At 38.8% G+C, this 23,077-nt stretch overlaps 1 protein-coding gene across 3 annotated transcripts in view; it reads left to right on the top strand.

The window, feature by feature from the left end:
• Nucleotides 1-23,077, top strand: part of TAFA1 (TAFA chemokine like family member 1) — a 574,680-nt gene that overhangs the window by 140,437 nt on the left and 411,166 nt on the right. The gene's annotated exons all lie outside the window — the stretch shown is intronic.

Below are 23,077 nucleotides of genomic sequence, written 5' to 3'. Positions count from 1 at the left end.
TTCCATGTCCTTCCAATGAGCATTTTCTACCTGCTGGGTTCCTCATTAATGGGCAATAAACTTCGACACGAGTTCAGATGAGTTTGTCTAAGAAATTTTATGTTGTCATTACTGTGTATTTGCATTGTCTTATCTTCCTAAATCTCAGTGATAGGAACCCACACGAAGGCAGACCCATGACTTCTCATGTGTGAAATAATGGGTACTTGAGAAAGTTGGTTCTGGGGAATGTTACAGAGATTTCAGATCAGCCTTTGGTCTGTGTCCCTGTAGCTTGTCAGCTCTGTCTCTGTCACAGCCCCTGCTGTGCCCCTCCCAACTCTGGTAGCTTTAAAGCAGCCTCCTTATTCATCCTCAGCAAGTGGCAGAGAATTCCGTGTGCATCTGGTTAGCCCTCTTTGGGGAGGTAGAACTAGAACAATGCACAGGACATCTCTTTATAGGATGGGTTTTTATCAATATTACATTTATTTTAGTCCAAGATGCCTTGTAAAAACCTAATCCTGATAGTATCTGAATCAGAATACCCAAAGGAGAAAAAAAAAAATTCTTCTAAATAAGTTAGGAGCCCGAGATGGGATTTTTACACAAAATATATTTTTAATTAGCAATATTAATTTATTTTGCCAATTTAAGGTAAAGTTGCTGTTATTACTATGTCTACTACTGGCTGAAATGTTGAGAGCTTTTGTGTATCAGGAAGTAAACTAGGTGCTTCATATGCATTATCTCATTGTCCAATGAACCATGTGTGATAGGTGATGTTTTTACCCCCATTTTATGGTTCTGGAAGGCGGGGTTTGGAGAAGTTATAGTTAAGCATTCACTAAGCTCTTAATGCCAGCCATTACCCTATGCACTGTACATATATTGACTTAATCTTTTTTTTTCACTTTTATTTGCATTATTTTGTGCAGAATTTACTCCAGGACCATAAGTTTTTGTTTCTAAAGTTTCTTCTGGGATATCTTTTTCTTCTGTGCACCCTCCTGTTCTGGCTTAGGAACAATCTGCTCTTTTTCAGTAAGGACCCTCAGAGCAGCAGGGAGAGCTCATGCATGGGTTAATCTGACCATGAGCCGCATAAGTTCCACACTGTGTCTTGGGGGCTTTGTTCACCTGGATGTGCTCAATGACCAGAGAATCCACATCTAAACTCTTCAGTTCAGGGGTGCCTCAGTGGCTCAGTTGGTTAAGCACTGGACTCAATTTCTGCTCAGGTCATCATCTCAGGGTTCTGAACCCCCTGCATTGGTCTCTGCAGCTCAGTGCGGAGTCTGCTTGGGATTCTCTCTCTCCTTCTCCACCTCCCCCTGCTCACTCGAAACAAAACAAACAAACAAACAAACAAACAAAATCTTTAAAGTAAGTTCAGCATTACTCTCTGCATTTTTAAGCATGTGCAGTAAAAATTTAGCACTCTTTTTGGGCCACTGACCCTGCATCCAGCCCCACAGTTTGGCCCCAGGCATATCTACCAACTCCACCATTGAGCAACAGAATGGCACAAATTGCGTCTGCAAAGTGACATACTTTAGACAGTTGGTGGCTTTTTGGATATGCATACCCTTGATGGCCTGGGCAGTTTCACGTGTGTTCTTAAAGAGAACACAAATATTTGAATCTCTTGATTATTTGCATGATTTTGTATGGTTTTCTGGGTCAAGTGAATAGGGAACCATTTTCAGGGATCTCCTCAGGTTTCTTATGGGAAGAGTTATATTAACTCCATCTTAATGAACTCAATTAAACCTAATGATCTTGGGAGGTAGGCACTTTTGTTAACCCATGAATGGATGAAGTAACAGAGGCATAGAGTTTCTGAACACTTAGCTCTTGTTTCTAGATTTAGGTAGCACTGTCAAAATTGGACTCAGCTCTGGTGTTTCTAAAGCCTGTGTGTAGGCACACTTCCTTATGAACAGGGAGCCAGGAGTTGGAGGCATGGGAGGTGAAACTGGGGGCTAGGGTGTCTGCAATCCTTTGGTCCTTTACCCTGATGTCCAGCTCCACCTAAAAAACTATAAGTTATTTCATTTGAGATGCTGTATGAAAAATGAAGCAAGATCTCTAGTGCTGAGAGGCAAATGCTGTAATCATCTGCATGACTTGATTCTCTATTCCAGTAATATGAAAATTGTCAATTATGGATGAATTATGGATGCTACAGATAACCTGTAATTTGCGGCTGCAGTATTGTAAACACGTGCAGCTGCCTTTAATTTTATTTTACCAGTCGTGTAATTCATTCACACACACCTGTAGTTACCTAAGATGCAGAAACTAATGAAGCCGGGTTCCAGTTTCCACTGTTTATGTTTTGTACACCTCTCTGTTTAATTACCACACTCAGAGTTGAGAAATTGGTTAAAAACAGATGCATCCCAAGAAGGAGCCTAGTGATTATCCTTTAAGAACCTACTCAAATTCTCACCTCAGCCATTGACTTAAATCATTGCTTTATCAGCCAAAAGCCAAGCATTTTAGAAAAGGAAAGAACTGTAGAATTGATTTTTCTGCAACTGTTATGGCAGCAAAGGCTAATCATTAAAACATAGATTTTGCAGATAGCCAGTGGAGATGCTTAAAATCAGAGCCTTGGTTGGTGCTGGTGGACACTTGTTACTCCACCATGTCCCTGGGCAAAGGCCAAGCAAGTCTCACCTGTGAAATGAGGGAGTGCAACACTGAGGACAGGAAGTGCTTGTTTTAAGCCTTCCTCTTGTTTTTCTCCGCAATGTATTGAAATTGGTGGGTTGGGTTGTATATGATTATTACTTCTCCTCACTGTCATGTTTGTGGAAATATTCACCATTTTGTATGTTTTTTTCCTGCAAAAATATCCTCATCTTGCCAGTTTTTTTTAAACAGGATCTCCAGTAAAACAACAGTAATAATAATAATATTATCATAATAAATAAAAATAATAATGGCTACATTTCAGAACATAGATCATATGTCAGGCATTCTATTAGACATTTTACATCGATGATTTCATTGGGTCCTCAACATAATCTAACAAGATTGGCTTCATTTTTTCTCAACTTATACACCGGGAGCCAGAAGCTAAGTGACTCCTCAACAGAATGGCTCACCTAAGAAATGGGGTCTCTGTGATGTAAACCCAGCCTGGCTGGTCCTCCTTCAAAGCCTGTCCTCCACATCGGGATGCCATACACTTTATGTAGATATCCTCTTTATTCCTTCCACCATGTTCACCACTAACGTCACCCCCTTGGATAGCCGTACTTGCTATACAAGGTGCAAAATGTTTTGTGATGCTCTACCAGTCCCATTGCCTTACTCATGTCTGTGGTTGAGTAGTTATTATTTAATGTACAAAAGTTTTCAGTGTGAGGACTAAAGCTATATTGGCAAACTTAATGTCCTAAGCGGTTTTTGGCAAGCTCATAGATAGGATAGACATTTTTTTTTCTTGGTATTTTCCTGTTCTTTTGTACACCAGAACATATATCAAACTGAAAATTAGAGCCTGCTTCCTCTTTTCCACACCAAAACTTATATACCCTATGTCTAATTGCTACAAGGTCTTATATGCTGCTGGATTCTAAGAAGTAATAATTGGTTTATCTGAGAAGCTAATCCATGTAAATGAATTACCAACAGATACCATTTATTGGAGCCTTACTGATATGATAAGCTCTGTGCTAAATTCTTTACAAACACTATCTTGCAAAGCCCTCTATGATGGCTTTATTATCTTCATTTGTAAATTAGGAAGCTGAAGGAAAGAAAGATTTTGCCATTGTCCAAGGTATAGTTGGTAGGCAGCAGAAACAGGATTTGAAATTCATTTGTATATGACTTTAGTCCCTCAGTTCTGATCTGCTTGTTACAGTAATATTTCTTAAAATGTGGCTACCTGTATCAGAATCATCTAGGCTGCTGGTTGAAAATGCTGAATTGTGGAATGTTCAAAAGACTTCCTAAATCAGAATCTATCCACACATGGCTTAGGAATCTGTAATTTTAAAAAATGTTGGGGTGCCTGGGTGGCTCAGTTGGTTAAGCAACTGCCTTCGGCTCAGGTCATGATCCTGGAGTCCCAGGATCAAGTCCTGAGTCAGGCTCCCTGCTCAGCGGGGAGTCTGCTTCTCCCTCTGATCCTCCCCCTCTCATGCTCTCTGTCTCCCATTCTCTCTCTCAGATAAACAAATAAAATCTTAAAAAAAAAAAATGTTCCCAACTCTCCTTGGAATGCATATAAATTTTATTCAGGTAAAAAGCTCATACTCTTTGGAAAGTCCCTTAAGAAGTAACTAGTACTGGGGCACCTGGGTGGCTCAGTCGTTAAGCGCCTGCCTTTGGCTCAGGTCATGATCCTAGAGTCCTGGGATCAAGCCCCGCATCGGGCTCCCTGCTCAGCGAGGAGCCTGCTTCTCCCTCTCCCACTTCCCCTGTTTGTGTTCCCTCTCTTGCTGTGTCTCTCTGTGTCAAATAAATAAATAAAATCTTTAAAAAAAAATTAAAAAAAAAAGAAGTAACTAGTACTATGGTTACTCTGGTTCAGGTTAGTGAGTGAGACAATTTTGGACTGCCAAAAGTAAATGACTGAATATACCACCTCTGTGAAAATCTGACCCTGAGGCTATTGGTTTAATTCAGTGTCATGATTTTAGACTTGATGCTTTTAGAGAAATAGAGTTCAAACAGGATGAAGCATAAAAGGGGATTCATTTGATTATGGGCAATACAACTAGATCCAGGTACTCAAACACAATCACCACAAGTCCCCTACCCTCCATGTTTTGGTGCTCCTCTCCCAGTTTTAGTTTCATTCTTAAGTAGCCACATCCAAGTAGTGATGAGGTGACCATCACCACCTCCAGGCTTATATTCTGCCAGGTTAGAACTTCTGGTAGGGAGAATACGTCTTTCAACATAACTTCTCCAAGAACTCCAGGACTTAGACACAGATTACTACCATAACCTCCCTGAACCGAACAGAAGCTAGAGGGGGATGGCAGGCTCCTCAAGCTTGGCCATACTGGATCCTGTCCACAGTCCTGAACCTGGGAGGACGAGGCAATGAGAGGCAAAATCAGCCACTCATGAACCACATGAACTGAGAGTGAGGGAGGCTTGGTTCTTAAAGGAATGTTGGGTCTTGATCCTACAAGCAAGGGGAATAAATGATGAGCAGGAAAATCAATGGATATCCTTCTTGCCCCTGAATGGATAAAATGAGCTATACTCTGTTCACAGCTCAGCTGTCATTTTCTCCCAGGTGATTAGATGTAGCATAATTTTCTTAGCAAATATTTTAAAATGTCCCCAAACCTAACATGATCCAGTGCTCTGTCAAGTATGTCTCCATATAGATCAATAGTAAACTATTCATATCAGACCCAATTAGCGTTCTAATGGAATTTATCTCCCAGATGCTTCACATCACTGAAATGGATAAACTGGTTTATTATAGGTCACAGGACACTTTAAAGGACCAATTAGAAACCACTGCAGATTGGGGAGGACAGGACGGTCATGATTAGAAACTGAAAAAGTAGGAAGATGAGGGGCTGGAGAGAATGAGAACTTTGTTGGGAAAGCTGTAAGATACAGATAAAGATGAGGGTGTTTCTTAAACATAATTTGAAAAGCTTGTTTACAGTTTTGAAGGGCTTTGAAATTGAGCTCTCAAAGACACGTTTATTTTGCTTGTTCATGTTGTATTTATTTTAAACTCCATGTATTAGCGTCATTCATATTTGCAGAGAGGACATCATGGAGGTGGTTAAGAGTCCGAAGGTGGTCTGACCAATGTGGAGGCGTTCTTGTGGCGAGACAGCTAGGGGACAGTCACTCCAACCTTGGCGTGCTTCTTGAGGAAACTTGTCATATGACTTCTTGAGTTAGTTAGCAGAACGACCCATGGTGTAAAATACTTGCCCTTTGTAACTCCTTTTGCCTCCCTACTATTTAGGTTGCTGCATGGAGATTCTAGCTTTTTGCAGTAATAAAGCCATGCACAAATTTAGGTATGAGTTGCATTATATTCTTTATTTGACTTAAATCAACTTGAATTCTCTTTTTCTATCCTCCACCTTTTAGGGCTGATGAAAAATTCTATGTCAGGCATTTTATTAGTAAGAGTAATTAATGCTAGACATTCTAATAAACAGCATTCAAATCTTAGTGGGTTAATATCATATAAATTTATTTCTCAGTATTTTCATACTCTGATTACATTTTGGCAAGTGACTCTTCTCATGGTGGTTCAGGGATCCTGTAACCTTCCATCCATTCTCAGATTCCCTTACTGCATCCTATGCGTGGAGTCAGCTAATGAGCAAAGAGAAAGAGCTTGACACATCACCTGAAGGGTTTTAGAGGTCTGGGAGTTGTATACACCATATCTACTCATTTTCCATTGGCCAAATTGAGCTGCAAAGGACCCACATTAACTAAGGAAGGCTGATGAAGGTAATTTCCCTGTGTGTCCAAGAAAAAGAAATAGATTTAATAGTATCCAGTAACTTCCTACTATATAATCTTTACTGGGGCCTCTTTTTGCTTCTAGATTATAGTAAAATCTAGGTAACTGGTTGCAAAATGGGGCTTCATTAGCCTATTATGATTGCAGCTACCAATCCTCCCATCCTCTTACCCAAACTCCTGCCATTTCTTTGAGGCTCATGTTTTTCCTCTCTCATGCCCATGTGGGGATTCATGCTGAGGCTGGAAATCATGATGCTCTTGGTTCATCTTTCTCAAGTGAGAATATAGCTATCTACCTAACGTTCTTCCTAGTATTCTAGGCTTTGTCAGAGAACACATGTAGATTTCCCTGCTCTGGAGACTCACAGACATCCTTTCTTTTTCCGGGTCTAGAGGTGGTTCTCCTCTCTCTCTCCTTGAACTTTTGCCATTCTCACATAACTTCTCCTCTCCAGCCTTCATTCCTGCCTGGCCCCTGCCCCTGCCCCATATTATTTCTCAAAAGCACTTGGGGTATTTAGTTTGACTTATATCTTCAGTCCTACCAAGATTCCTGAAGCAAGAAGCATAGAAGAGCTTGGCTACCATTGTGGAATGAAGCTAGGGGAAAATACCAAGAGAAAAAAATATATATAAATTATAATTCCACTAAATGATTTTGCCATAAATACATGTTAAAATGTCTTGCTAATATCATTTATGTATATCAGAGCCATGTCTTATTGCATTTAATCATTGTAAGCAACCTTACAAACATTTCTCTTTATTCGAAGATGTGGAAACTGAGATTTAAAGAAGTTACGTTACTGGTTCCTGAACACACACCTCATTAGGTATAGCCCATGACAACAGCCCATGTACCACAGACTCCAAATTCTGAGTCATTAACAACTATATCATGCTATAGTTTCCGGTCAGTGGGGGAAGCTCTGTGACAGAGCCTCACTCGAAGGTTCGCTAGTCTCCTGAACTTTGCAAAGTTTAGCAGAGAGTGGTGGTGCGTTAGCATTTATCAAGCATCAACTTTATGCCAAACAGTGCATCAGTGAATTCGTAAACTCTGTTTTGCTTCCTTTCTCCAGCGTTAATATTATGCCTATTTTACAGATGAGGACATGGAGGTAGAGATTATCCTTTGTCCTGTTAATTAAGGGTGGAGCCAGAACTCCAACCCTCATCCCTACAGTCCCATAGTCCACAATCTAATGCAGTGTCCTGTACCTCATTGAAGACCCATCACACCATGGCCCCGGGGGGAGGTCCCCTCTCTCGTGGGCTAGGAGAGGAAGAGCCTCACTTTTCAGTCTTGGGTCACAAGCTAGAAATTAACACATCATTTCATTAGTAATGAGTAAATAGGACAATTTGGCCGTGCACATGATATATGAGGATTCAGTATGATGCAAAACTGAAGAAAATACAGAAACCTCATTCATAGCTATTTTTCCTTATTTGCTGCAGTGCACTGTATCCCAGTTTCCTGAAGTTATTTGGGGGGAGGTATTAAGCTTGAACAGCTTAAAGTTATATAATTAATTGCAGTCAGCTTCAGTTACAATTACTAACTGATTCAAGCCTGCCAGCCTAGCACCTGGCAGCAGTCAGGAGAACAAAAGCGATGGCAAGCAGGTGGTTGCAATAATTAGGTTCTTACTTTCCCCCCGCCCCCTGCAAGTACCTGGTTGGTCTAAACCTCAGGGTCAGGCAGGCTGCGTTGGGGTCAAGATACCATTTCTGATCCTGAGTTCTTTTGAAGGAACTAAGAGCGGTGGCAGAATAAGCTAGTCGCTGGGGATAGGGTGAATAAAGCACAAGCACCGAACTGGTGTTATTGACCCAGAATCAAAGAAGAGCATCTGGGATCCTCAGATAAAGTCTGGAGGAAGGGGAAGACTGTTAGACCAGCAGCCACTGTATCTTTGAGGTTTGGACTTTCTGGCTTACTCTTGCTGACCAGAGTCTCTGGCAAACAAGGATGAAGATCCAAAGGTAGGCATGCGTTCTCAATTTTTAAGCAATGTCCTTAGTGGTCATAATCATTGGATTTGAAATTGGATAGAGTTTCTTGTTTGCTTGCTTGCTTGTTTATTTTCCTCTGGATTTGCTTCTTATTAAGTGTGAGGCTTGAGGTAAATGATATGACTTTCTAGGCCTCAGTTTCCTTATCTGCAAAATGGATAATATGACTGTCGTGTCCATTAAATGAGAAAATGCATAAACATGACTTACTATAATATTTGCTGTACACTGAATTGATTCATGAATGTTAACGGTTTTATCTGTATTGTATCCAAAAGAGGAAACAGTTCGGTAACCTACATTTTGAGCTAGGATGATTGACGGTGAATAAGCTTTGAAATGATAAACATTATCCCCATTTTCATTTCTACATTAATAGTAGCTATAATCTTTTGAGTATGAATTATGTGCCAGGGAAAACATTAAATCCAGTGCTAGGTTTAATTTCTGCTCTCCTTCACCTTGAGATAGATACTAACATTCCCATTTTATAGATGAAAAACTGAGGCACAGAGAGATTACGTTACTTTCTGGAGGTAAATGCCTATTTTTAGTTAATAAAAGAGGGAGATGAGTTAGAATTCAGATATATGGTTCTATCATCATTTAAGCACTGTGCTCTTCTGACTTTATAAGCCCTAAGGGAAATGTTCTCAGGCTCCTTTTTGCAATATTAAAAAACTTTTATGTTGCAGTGTTAGGTTATCTTAGCATAGCCCTTGCGTTTTAATTCGACTTGATCTCAGAAACAATGAGTATGGTATGAAAAACATGCATTCAAAGCATATTCAGAAAGGGCCTGGGAAAATTATTATTTTTTATTACATTTATCTTTTATTTGTTAGCTTTTTTTTCTATTTTTGTTTGTGGTTTTTGTGCTTTAATACGTGTTCTTGAGCATCTCATTGAAACTCATGCTGAGGTCAGTATTCAGTGGCAGGTAGGTCCCTGGGTCCATGATCTTAAATGAGAAAGTAGAACATTGTCAAGAGGTATTAAAAATAACTGCAATAGTAATGTTCACCACTTTCTCAAAAACATCTGATAAACCTCTTTTTTTTTTTTTTTTTTTTTACTGGAAACTAATTTCTGCCAACCGCTGTAGAGAGGAAGGGGAAAAGTCTTGGAAGGCACCCTAACAAACGGGAGAAAAATAGAGTTTGTTTATTTTTAAATAGTGTCGAGTCCTTTGGGACCTTTTTCCAATCAATAGAAATGATAAAGAAATCCTATGGTCTCATCTCCCAGGTTTTAGGTTTCCCATTTATTTAACCAAGATAATAAAAACTCTTAATGTGCTCTCTTTAGTCACTTCCAAAGAGGGCTGGTGTCTTTAGTCTGTCTCCTCTTAAGAATACCTCTGGCTGCAAATTTCATTTTAGAGCTGTCTTTAGCATTAGCCACTGCTAGGTAGATAGGCAGACATTACCTTTGGTTTCCTTACTAACAAAAATAAGGCTTGTTGGTTTGAAAGTTGTGAATTATGATCATGAAAAATTGTGTTGTGTTTTTGGCTCACGGGGAGCCCCTGAGAGCTGCGCAGCTTTCACATTGCGTCTCTCCACTGTGAGATCCTGTCTCTCCACCTTAGACTTCACAAGTTCCAGAGATCAATCAATACCTTTCAGTAAGAATCAACTGAAATTAAAACCTGTGATGAGCCTTCCCCCAACCCCCTTACAAAATCTGCCCTGAAGAGCCACCCGAATATTGAAACCCCAGACAAACACCTTTGCTGGATCTTTATTCTCCTGACAGCATGAGAAGGACAGGAAATAGGCTTCAGATTTCAGCGAATCTTTACACTGGCATGCATCCTCCTGAATGAAGTTGCTCTGCTGTGTTGCCAGTTTAGAAGTGCCTGCCCGCTTTACTGTGTGATCCAGGAGGCTGGCTTCCCAGCATCTCATGGGAGCCCCTACTTTTTATTGCTAACTGTGCTGCCATTGAAAGTGTAATGTGAACAGTAGGGCGGCACGTCATCTCACACTAGGGTTGATTTCAAATTCAACTTGTAACGTGTAACTCGTATAAATAGCTCATCCAGATGATGCAAATTTATCTTTAGTGAATCTTGACAATATAGATAGTAGATATATTGTGGCCCTATTGATGCCAGTTGGAGGTGGGTATGAGGGATCATAAATCCAAAAGTCCTACCCAGCTGAGTTTTCAGGGTTCAAGTTTGTTTACTCTTTCATGCGTTCAATATAAGATGAAGTCATCGGCTTGCATAAAGGGTCATGTTATGTGAAAAATACAGTGTTTAACCCTGGAATCATATTCTGAGATGAGATGGCCTACATTTGAGAGGACCCCCTGGAATTTTCAATCAAATTATTCTTTTCCTTTTTCTTTTCCATTTGCACACTACTTTTTTTTTCTTTTCTTTTCCTTCCTTCCTTCTTTCCTTTTCCCAAGTAAGCCCTTTTGATTTCATATAATTTAAATAAATGTAGGCTAAAACTGCATGTATGTATTTTGTGTCAGGACAGGGCATTTTGCATGTAGAGAGGTAAGGAGAGAATCCTGAAGTTGAAATGGGGAATACCTGCATCATTAGAAGACAGCCAAGCCAGATTGTGACTGAAGGAAGAAATCCCAAACCCTTTTTTTGTTCAATCACCTATTCATTCAACAAGCAATTTCTGAGTGCCTCCCATACTACAAGCATTGTTCAGTTTGCTAGGAAGAGATGAGACAGATACAAACTCTGGTCTCAAAGAGCTCCCCGTCTTGTCTGGAGGAGGAAAGTGTTGGTAGACAACACGGAAGCCACATGACTAAAAGGAACCTGGAGGAGGACTTAATAAAGGATGAGAGTAGGCAGCCTGGGGGTGTTAGAAGAGCCCCTTGAAACCTATGATTTTAGTCCTCTAGGGTAGAAGTCAGCCAAAAATAGCCCTATAAACCATATCTGGCCTGCCACTTGTTTTTGTAAATAAAGATTTATTGGCACACAGCCACACTCGTTTGCATAAATATTGCCTATGAGCAGCTGCTTTTACACTAGAACAGAAGAGCTGAATGGTTGCAACAGAGGTCAGATGGCCCATAGGGCAGAAATTCTTTACTATTTGACCTTTTCTAGGAAATGTTTATCAGTCACTGGTCTGGAGACAACAGATATCCCACATTACTTTTGACTGATAGAGTAGCTGAAGAAAGCCATTAACTTTGGTTTCATAACTTTAGTTATGAGGATTCCCCAACTCTTGTCTGCCTGTGTATCTTGGTGAACTAGATCAGTCTATTCACATTCGGACTATCATTTTTCCCACCTGAATCAGTAAAAGCTAAGTTTATTTTCCCCTTCCCCTATGGCTCAAAAGTGTGGATGCTATCAGTATTCTGACTATTAAATTCCTTCATTTAAGTATTTTCTGGTCATTCTCTGAAAGTTCCATTAACCGTGTATATACCAATCTGACATAGTGAAATTCTGAAAACACCCCAAGAGGAATATTTTGAGCCCTGGCAAGAATCAAAAAAGGAAATATAATATACTCTTGTCTGAACGATTACGTTATCTGGAAAACCTGAAGTGCTTTATAGTGAGCTCTGTGTCCAGACTCAGAATGAGGAATGATAAAATTTTTAGATAAATTGGTTTGTAAAATATTTATGTGCACTTTAGTGGTACAGACAGGAGGTAATCTGTTTTGTATTGAATCATCTTGGGACAGGGAAAAAAAAAGCACAATGTTAATGAGATTTTTTAAAGCCACTTTTACATTCACGTTGGCAAAAGACAAATAGTCAAGACTTTTAATTTTTATATAAACTTAACGGCTAGAGAACAAATAAAGCTTTATTAACTTAAATAAAAGTAGCTTTTCTTTCAAGGGCATAGCAATTTAGTTTTCTTTCTGTGTAATCTTCTGAAGGACTGCTCTCGTCTATGTATTGATCAGCCTTTTCCAGTATGTTTAGTTGGATTTTAACTAAGGACTGTTGATTTTGGGGGAAAAAAACATAGGATGATTGTAGAGTGATAGAGTGGGCGAACATTTGTTGTGGGAGTTAACCAGTAAGCATCCTCATACTGGTGACGCTATGGTCTTGCTGTACCACCTTGGGTAGACAACATAACCATGTGGATTCACTTTCTTAATTACTAAAGTAAAAATTGGTTTCCAGTAATGTAAAACAATTCTACGCCACTTCTGTTGCTTTCATTATGGCAGACATCACTAGTCGATCCCTGTACCTTCTTTCTCAAATGAGCCAGTCTCAAAATTTCTCTCAATTCAGTATTCTCAACAACTAGTCTCAAGAAATAGGAGTTGCTGTATAAATTTAAGCGATTTGCCAATAACAGGGAGATGATCTCTGGGTTCTATGATGGTGTGTAGAATTGTAATGTTTTCTCTTACGTATTTCCTGTAGTTGCACCTTCTGGTAATAAACCTACATTTTAAAGTCTGCATATGTTAAGATATGGATGGAATCCAGAAGAGTGAATAGTTACTGGTGGTTCTTTGGGGGGACAATAAAATTACAATGAAAATTTTGACTTTGCCATATCCTGAAAAAAATCTGGAAGATATGGGTGATAGAGCCATTATAATTGTTAAAATATATTTAACATTGATCACTGTCAAAGTATGAGTCCCCCATGCAGCTCTACTTAAACACTATATACTCTGCTTGAAACCCAGTACATAATAGATAACCTTGTCTAATGTTCAAAAGACTGTGGAGATAAAGAAATTGATCCCCGGGTATATTAGTCTTGGTATAATTGTTTTAATTATATAAGCCATATTTTGAGATATTTTTTTTTTTGTATTAGAGAAGAAAACAACTTTTTACTTGTAATCTTTATAGATCTTGCTTTTTTCTGGTCCCAGTTTTTGTAATGGGGAGTAGGTGGGTGGGTGGGGGAGATCCCTTAATATCATGCAATAGAAAATCACAAGCAGATGTTGACATATCAGAAGATGCCCCTGGAACTTCTTGAATTCACCGTTATGACACAAGGTGAAAGGCACTGCCTCCATTTTTAAGGAATCAATAAAATTTGTCATTTCATGGCAAAAGCTTGGACCGGGCTATGATGTCAGCACAATTACATGAGTATTGCATGCTTCTCTTCACTGTTGCATGCTTTTCTATACTGGTGACCTAAATTAAAGAGCTTATTTGTGAACTGAAGAAGGAAAATTCTCTTCACCTGAAATGGTTCTTCCCCAAGGCTCTTTAGGTACGGGCTTGCTAATTTTCTTGATCCCCACATTGTTCAGGGCCTATCTTGGAGTGCCTGTCAGGAGAATTCTGTGAGTAATGAATGTAAGATCCTAGCAGAATACCTGGCAATAGTAAGTACCCAGTAAATGATACCTGTTAACTTTTGTTGGTGATTTTGTTACTTCCATCTTTTTGTGTGTTTTAAATATATCTTCCGCAATGAATATTAGGTGAGTATTTCAATTCAGCTCAATTAAGATTTAATGGCTTCCTTTGGCCCCTGGATCTACGATTTTCTCTGGCCCACATTGACACCACTTTGTAGTCAAGATCCATGATGTTGAGAAAATTATTTAAGTTTCCTCAGATGTGAAATGGAGATTGATAATAGCATCTACTCCTAAAGTTGTGGGAAAAATTAAATAACATGGTACAGATAAAAGTGTCTCGGCATAAAGTAAGTGCTCAGTTAGTATTGATTATTACATATTGCCCCCTTTCTTAGATGAGAAAATGAGGGTTGTTAGTAGTATTCCAGTGGTCTATCAATTGTCATTGTAACCACTCTCACTCTTGCTCTTATAGTTTCTGCTTCCATGCTTGCTTCCTTTTGATGGCTTCCCTTATAACTCCACCATAGTGACCCTCTACTCACAACCTCTTTTGTATAATTTTTTCACCTACTTTAAAATAGCTTTTCTTTCCCATTTGCAGTGTATGTCTTAATGAGGCTACAAAATATCACAATTTGTTTAAAATAGGAAACAGACCGTACGCTTAGGTTCAACTGTTCAACTTCTAGAGCCTCGCACAGAGATATCTTCCAAGAAAATATATTTTATTTAATTAATACCTCAGGGCCCTTCTGCAAGCTCATAGCCATAAAATCAAAACTACTCAGTCAGAGGAATAGAGCAGTGGTTCTCAACATCTGCATTCTTAAGAATCTTATATGGTGCTTCATATCAATGCAAATTCTCATCATTCATCCTGATTAACTGGGCCTGTAGTGAGATCCGGGTAACTTTATGTTTAACAGTTACCCTAGAATTGCCCTGTCTAATCCAGTAGCCGCTAGTCCCACACATGGTTTGTGTTAGTCTATTCAGGCTGCTATGCTGGAATATCACAAACTGAGTGCCTGAGAAACAACAAATATTTATTTCTTAGAGTTCTGGAAGCTGGAAGTCTGAAATCAGAGCACAAGCATGGTCAGGTGAGGGCCCTCTTCTGGGTCGCAGATTTCTTGTGGCTTCATATAACAGTATGGAGCTAGTGAATCTCTCTGGAGCCTCTTTTATAAGGCACTAATCCCACTTCCTAGGGCACCACCCTCATAACTTCAGCACCTCCCAAAGGCCCTACCTCCTAGTAACGTCATTTTGGGGGGATCAGGATTTCACCATATGAATTTGGGAGGAACATAAACTTGCAGACTATGTAGGTTACTTAAATATTTAAATTAATTTAAATGAAATAAAAACTAAAATTCAATTCTTCACACTAGACAAATCTCAAGCATTGAATAGCCACATGTGGCTAGTGAATACTATATAAATATTTTCATTGTAGTAAAAAGTTTATGAGAAAGTTCTGCCCAGTACTATTTTGATGAACAAGATCCTTCACTTATACATTAAGAACTGTAGGAATAAATATAGAACCATGAAAATTTTGTGCTTCGTGACTTCAACTTGAAAAATTCTATTTATATCTTAATAATATTGGTGGGGTGCCTGGGTGGCTCAGTTGGTTAAGCGACTGCCTTCAGCTCAGGTCATGATCCTGGAGTCCCGGGATCGAGTCCCGCATCGGGCTCCCTGCTCGGCAGGGAGTCTGCTTCTCCCTCTGACCCTCCTCCCTCTCATGCTCTCTGTCTCTCATTCTCTCTGTCTCAAATAAATAATAAATAAAATCTTTAAAAAAATAATAATAATATTGGTAATCATAGCAGCTACAAAAGCAGAAGAAATACTGCAGCTCCCATTGTCTTGGGAACATTTTTGGTGCTATCAAATGCATTACACACATTATTTCCTTCAAATCTCAGAGTTCATATGAGTTGGTATTATTCCTATTTCATAGGAACTGAAGGTGAAGTAACTTGCAGAAAGCCACTCAGCTAGTACATAGCCAGCTTGAAGGCTGGGTCTGATTCTAAGACCATATGTCTCTGCACTTCATCAGCTGGTTCTACCTATATATAGGCATTAAACTGGTTTTAATGTCTGAAATTGATGCTGTACTCTGAATGTGTTAATCATTCTAGAAAAGTATGGTAAAGGCTGAGTCAACCTGATGATCCTTAAGCTGAGGCTTGAATCTTTCATTTCATTGACCTCCCCCAAACTGCGATGAGTATCTCATTTCTGCATTCCCATAGTCATCTCTGCTTACTTATCTCCGTCTTGCATAATTTACTCTGGGCTGAAAGCACTTGCTGTGTTGATTGTATTTCCCTTGTAAACTTTGACATTCTTGAGGATAGAAGCTGGATCTTGATCCTCAGGGTATTTTACCTGGTATAGGGTGGATACTCAATACATTTCTGATAGATGAGCTAATTAAAGAGACAATTCTTGCCAATAAACTGGAAGCTCTACTAGAAGGATGGGAATGACTGTCTAAATCTGCCAGGGACTGTACTAAAGAAAATCCTTCTGGAACAAGTTAGGCATAAGGAGATGAATCCAATCTGAAGTTCCATAGCCCAAATTCTTAGGTCTATAAACTGTAGAATCTCTTTTAAATCTGACCTCATCTCCCAATCTTCCATGTGTGCAAAAATCTCCTTTCTGTTGACTGTTGGTGAAATGTTTTAGCTGGGTGGCTGAACGTTCTTCTTTTTTATTTTTTAACAGATATGCTAATCTCAGGAATGATGCATTTCAGCTCTAGCATCATTAAATTAGTATCCCATTGCCTTTCTGCAATTTACTGCTGAGTCAGCACTTCCAGTACAGTCTCTGTTTTCCAGGGTTTCTAATTTGGTCATAAAAATTCACTCGGAGTAGAAACTTGTCATAGGAAGTCCTGCTTCGAGTGGCATTTTTTTTTATCAAACATAATCTTAAAATACATTGTTTGATGTGTGAACTATTGCAGAGTTTACAGATATTCAAGTGGAATTCTGCAAAGGGCCTTTGAGGCTTTATAACTTAAGTTGTTACTCGGAATGTTGACACTTCATCATGTAGGTATCATCAGGCAAGTTTTGAATAGATCCCTTTGTCCTGCCTTGGGTAATTGCCCTGGGTATATTATGTAGCATATTTCCAATTCTTGTAAACTCAACAAATTCTCTTTTTTGCAGCACTTCTTCTTTTTTATTACATTCTCTTTCCCCTTTCCATTCATTTTTGCTCTTAGTTTTTCACCCCACGAACTCATCTACCACATTCATTGTTTTTGCAGTGTGTGTGTATGTGTGTGGGGGGGGGTGCAAGAAGTGTCTACATGGGGAAATTTCTAGTGCTTATGGTCAGCTCTCAATTGTTCCCATAGACTTAACCACTTTGTGGATTGTCTATATTTCTCCTCCAATTCTACTTTTTCCATCCATCTGAAATACAACAGATTGACTCCTCTCCCCCACTCCAATGCACAATTAATGACTGTAAAGGCCTTTGTAGATTCTCTAAGGTATATCCTTTTGGGAATGTATTTTGTTCTCCAAACTCCATAAAATATCTTTAAAGTCAATTATTTAAATACTGCTCTACATATGCCCCTATTTTGAAGTACACGAATCCCTTTCCTTTCATAGTATGAGTAAGCAAAGAGCAGTTGTTTATATATGAACTCTTCATACACTTGTTCATGATGGTTAGTGAAAAGGATTAAGTTCAGGCCACAATGCAGCAGCGTAAAAGAATTTGAACATAGATAAGATCCCAGAAGTCTTTGCTATTTTTTACATACAGAACTATCAGCTGTTGGAATTTTAGAAGTTCATCTTCTACCTGATGAGTGACTCTCTGAATCAACCAACACTGATAACAGTGGAAAACATTGGTAAATTTGCAGCAACCTCTCTGGCATAAGGTGGGAATCCTCAATACCCTTTCTGCTATTAGCAAAACTGCCTAATCAGCAGCAGTGAGACTCCCACACACAGATTCTGTCCCCTACAAGTCTGTCTAAAGTCTTATATTTAGAAAAATACTTTTTTAAGCTAACACCTTGGTCTTATACTGTCTCAGGATAAATAATTGTACAAGTTGGCCAACTAGCTTTTGAATATAAAGAGCATGATATAGCTAAAACAATAATCTTAGTTTTATTTATTCAGGAGCATCTGCTCTATGCCAAGTACATGGCTTTTTACTATAGATGCAAAAGGTAAAGAAGATGTGTCCTCTACTCTCAAATTACCTACAGTCTGTTATGCAAAACAGATTCCTGACTGACATCCTATAGTACATTTCAGTATTAAAATAAGGTCTGTTTATTTAGTGAATATTCAGTAAGTGCTTTCTATGTGCTGGGCACTATTCTAGGCTATGGGAATAGAGTGCTGAACTAAATAGACAAGATCCCACCCTCCTGTCTCCCAGGAAAGAGAGCATGTACCAGGAGTCACACTTTGGAAGCAAGTGGCTTTGTTTTGCTCACTGCCATATCCCCAGTACCTAGTACAGTACCTGATGCATAGTATGCACTCACTAAATATTTGGGACCTTGAATAAAAATAATCATGAGTAAAATGAGGCTACAAGTGCCACTTAGCATAGCAAAGTGATCGCAAAGGACTAAGGCACTGGTTCGTTCTGTCTACAGCAGCAAGAGAAGTCCAGCCTGACCTCAAATTGTTTGTAGGAGGTGGGAGGGTAGAGAGAAGGAAAGCAGTGATGCCAGATGGAGGAGGGGGAAGTCCAAGCAAAGGCAGGTGAGAGAGACCATAATGCATTCCAGACCCTGAAATTCAGTGTGACCCAAGCTCAGAGACTAGACAAGTGGTTGGAACTTGACTGTGAAGGTCTTACTTGCCAGGGACAAGGTTTGGAGATCCTACAAATCTGTAGGCATCTGTAGTGATGCCTACAGACTTTTAAGCAGAGTGGATCTTGAACCCATCTGCATTTCTGAGTTCAACCATTGTTGGGAGTATTTTTTTTTCCCCTTCCTCTTAGTACATTTTCTCCCTCACCTGTCAGCCAATCACACGGCTTATTATTCCTTTGAGGTTTTGTCAGACCAGTCCTTCATAATGAACAGAGTTAGATCCTGTGTGTCCTTATTTAGATAGTAACTAAACAACTTGGCATCTTGAGACTGCTACCAAGGAAAAGCCACCATTCATTGCATAGTGTGTGAGAGACAAGCAGCACAATCCGTAACATAAAGAAAGCCAGAAGAATCTAACTTCCCACATTAAAAATTAACAATGTGCAGTATACAGCAAAGCCTGCCACACTCTTCCCTTGTGAAGCTCATAACAGGAGAAAGCACCCTCCCCGGAGGATGAGAAGGGGACATTTTTATGCAGAGGTGACAATTTAATTATCAGAGGAAAGTTCTGTGTATCAAAGGGAGGGCAGAACTCTCAGGAAGAGGCTGGAGGTTTAATTGCCCATTTGTGAGTTCTGAAATCCCGTTACAGGCTTCTATAAAGGCCAGGGGAAGTACATCTGCCACGAAGCCTTATGCAGAGTAGACATGCAATAAATATCTTCTGAATGATAAATAAGATCAAGGATGTAAACTAGCCACTTCTGGCAGATGCCTCAGCAGGAAGAATATTCTTAATATCCTTTGCAGAGTCTTTACAGTTCATAAAGGCTTTCACTAATGCTACCAGTTTTATCTTTAGCACTATCCAGCACAAGACAGCAAATTTCACCATGATTCACTCGGGGTCCTAGGAATGTTTAAGGGAACCATTCAAGGTCACATGCTAGTTAGTGTTGTGGTTGGGCCTTGAACTCGGGTCTACTGAATCAAAATGTAGGATGTTCCTTCTGTGCTCTAAGAGTGTAAGTCCCATACAGTAATGCTCTCCTTCTCAAGGTGTGGTCTTAGATGACTGCTTCAAAATCAGCTATTGGGAGTTAAAATGCAAACTTGAGGGCCTCACCCAATCAACCTCTGTTGAAGGAGGATCCCAGGAATCTGTGTTTTTTCACAACAGAGCTTCAGAATTCTTACCACACAAGATTTTGAGAACCACTGCACCAAAGAACACCTAATGCAGGCTGAGATACTTAATGAAAGTTGCAGAAGCCTAAATGACCACCTGGATAAAAGCTTAAAAACAAAGGAGAATCCATGTAAATATTTCTAGAAAAAACTGCAAAATCAAAGTTGGAGGTAGGGCTAAAGGTCACTTGCAGTGTCACTGGTCAGTGGACAGAGTCCTCTATCTGTTTCCCAGGTTTTGACTGCAAATTTTTGAATTTTAGAGAAAATTGATGGCTATTATAAATTTAGAAATTGTCTATTTATTGGCTGTAATAAACTTTTCATTTTTCCCCAGTTTTATTTCTTTTCAAATACAAAATAAAATAGGCTTGATTTGTTTAGTTCAATAGGAATCACTACACCTTGTTTTAGGTTCTATTCCTCTCAGCTTGGTTGCATTTACTGTAACTATAGTTCTTTAATCTCAAAATACGATGAATAAGTGTGTGCCTATGAATAGACTTAACACTGTTAGAGCAAATCGTTGACTGAAGTTCCAAAATGTTCAAGCAGATAATGTCATCAACCACATATTCATTCTCAGTGTATATATTTTTTAAATATTTATTTGTTCAAGAGAGAGAGGGAGAATGCATGTGGGTGCCAGTAGGGGAAAGGGCAGAGGAAGAGAGAGAATCCTCAAGCAGACTCAGTGCTAAGTGTGGAACCCAGTGAGGGGCTCAATTCCAGGCCACTGAGATCATGACCTGAGCCAAAATCAAGAGTTGAAGCTCAACTCAATAAGCCACCCAGCACCTCTCTGTTGTATATTTATATATTTGCCAAATTTCAAAGCAAGTAGTTAAAAACTGTACAACTTTACATTTCTGGAAAGACTCATAGGTTATTTTTTTAATTTATTTTTATTTTAATTCCAGTGTAGTTAACATACAGTGTTACGTTAGTTTTGAGCGTACAATATAGTGATTCAACACTTCCATACAACACCTGGTGCTTTTCACAACAAGTGCACTCTTTAATCCCCTTCATCTATTTAACCCATCCTGCACCCACCTCCCCTTTAGTAACCATCAGTTTGTTCTCTATAGTTAAGAGTTTCTCAGTTTATCTCTTTCTTTTCATTTCATTGATCATTTGTTTTCTTTCTTAAATTCCACAACATATGAATGAAATCATATGGTATTTGTCTATCTCTGACTGACTTACATTGCTTAGCATTATACTCTCTAGTTCCCTCTGTGTCTTGCAAATGGCAGGATTTCATTCTTTCTTTATGGTGAATAATATTCTATCTTGTATATATATAGATATAGATACACACACACACACACACACACCACATCTTCTTTCTCATTCCTCTATCAATGGACACTTGGGCTGCTTCCTTACCTTGGCTATTGTAAAGCAACTACAAACATAGGGGTGTACGCATCCCTTTGAGTGTTTGTGTATTCTTTGGGGAAATAACCAGTAGTACAATTGGTGGATTGTAGGATTGTTCTATTTTTAACTTTTTGAGAAACCTCAATACTATTTTCTATAGTGGCTGCACCAGTTTGCATTCCCACCAACAGTGCCAGAGGGCTCCTTTTTCTCCACATCCTCACCCACAGTTGTTGTTTCTTGTGTTTTTGATTTTAGCCATTCTGACAGGTGTGAGGTGGTATCTCATTATAATTTTGACTTGCATTTCCCTGATGATAGGTGATGTTGAGCATCTTTTCATGTGTTGGCCATTTGGATGTCTTCTTTGGAGAAATATCTGTTCATGGCTTCTGCCTATTTTTTAATTGGATTATTTGTTTTTTTGGCTATTGAGATGTGTAAATTCTTTATATATTTGGATACTAACCCTTTATTGGATATGTCCTTTGCAAATATTTCCTCCCATTCAGTAGGTTGCTTTTTAGTTTTGTTGATTGTTTCCTTCACTGTGCAGAAGCTTTTTATTTTGATGTAGTCCCAAATATTTATTTTTGGTTTATTTCCCTTGCCTTAGGAGACCTAGCTGGAAACAAGTTGCTAGGGCCAATGTCAGAGTAATTACTGCCTGTGTTCTCTTTAGGATTTTTATGGTTTCAGGTCTCACATTTAGGTCTTCAGTCCACCTTGAGTTTATTTCTGTGTGGTGAAAGTGGTCCACTTTCATTCTTTTGCATGTAGCTGTCCAGTTTTCTCAACACCATTTGTGAAGAGACTGTCTTTATCCCATCGCATATTCTTTCTTCCTTTGTTGAAGGTTAATTGACCATATAATTGTGGGTTTATTTCTGGGTTTTCTATTCTGTTCCATTTATCTGTGTGTCTATTGTTGTACTGTTTTTATTACCACAGCTTTGTAGTATAATTTGAAGTCTGGAATTGTGATGCTTCCATTTGTTTTCTTTTCCAAATTGCTTTGGCTATTTGGAGTCTTTGTGGTTCCATACAAATTTTAGGATTGTTCTAGATCTGTGAAAAATGCTGTTGGTATTTTGATAGGGATTGCATTGAATCTGTCAATTGTTTTGGGTAGTATAGACATTTTAACAATATTTGTTCTTTGAATCCATGAGCATGAAATGTCCTTCCATGTCTTTGTGTCATCTTCAATTTCTTTCATTAGTGTTTTATAGTCTTCTACCTCTTTGGTCAGGTTTATTTCTAAGGATCTTATTATTTTGGGTGCAATTGTAATGTAAATTATTTTCCTGATTTCTCTTTGTGCTGTTTCATCGTTAGTGTATAGAAATGCAACAGACTTCTGCACATTGATTTTGTATCCTATAAATTTACTGAATTTACTTATCAGTTTTAGTAGTTTTTTTAATGGAGCATTTCAAGTTTTCCATATATAGTATCATGTCATCTGCAAATGGTGTAAGTTTTACTTTTTCCTTAACAATTTGGATGCCTTTTATTTGTTTTTGTTTTTTGATTGCTGTGGCTAGGACTTCCAGCACTGTGTTGAATAAAACTGGTGAGCGTAAATATCCTTGTCTTGTTCCTGGGCTTAAGGGCCAAACTCTCAGTTTTTCCCCATTGAGTATGATGTTTGCTGTGTGTTTTTCCTATATGACCTTTATTATGTTGAGGTATGTTCCCTCTAAACCTACTTTGTTGAGGGATTTTATCATGAATGGATGTTTTACTTTGTCAAATGTTTTTTCTGCATCTTTTGAAATGATCATATGGTTTTTATCCTTTTATTGATATGATGTATCATGTTGATAGATTTGTGAATATTGAACCACCCTTGTATTCCAGGAATAAATCCTACTTGATTGTG

The sequence above is a fragment of the Mirounga angustirostris genome, unplaced genomic scaffold (genome assembly GCF_029215605.1).
Source record: "Mirounga angustirostris isolate CCGP_5_RB_7025 unplaced genomic scaffold, mMirAng1.0.hap1 SCAF_1, whole genome shotgun sequence".
In the NCBI taxonomy this organism is placed as follows: domain Eukaryota; kingdom Metazoa; phylum Chordata; class Mammalia; order Carnivora; family Phocidae; genus Mirounga; species Mirounga angustirostris.
This window is presented reverse-complemented; position numbering and strand designations above follow the sequence as displayed.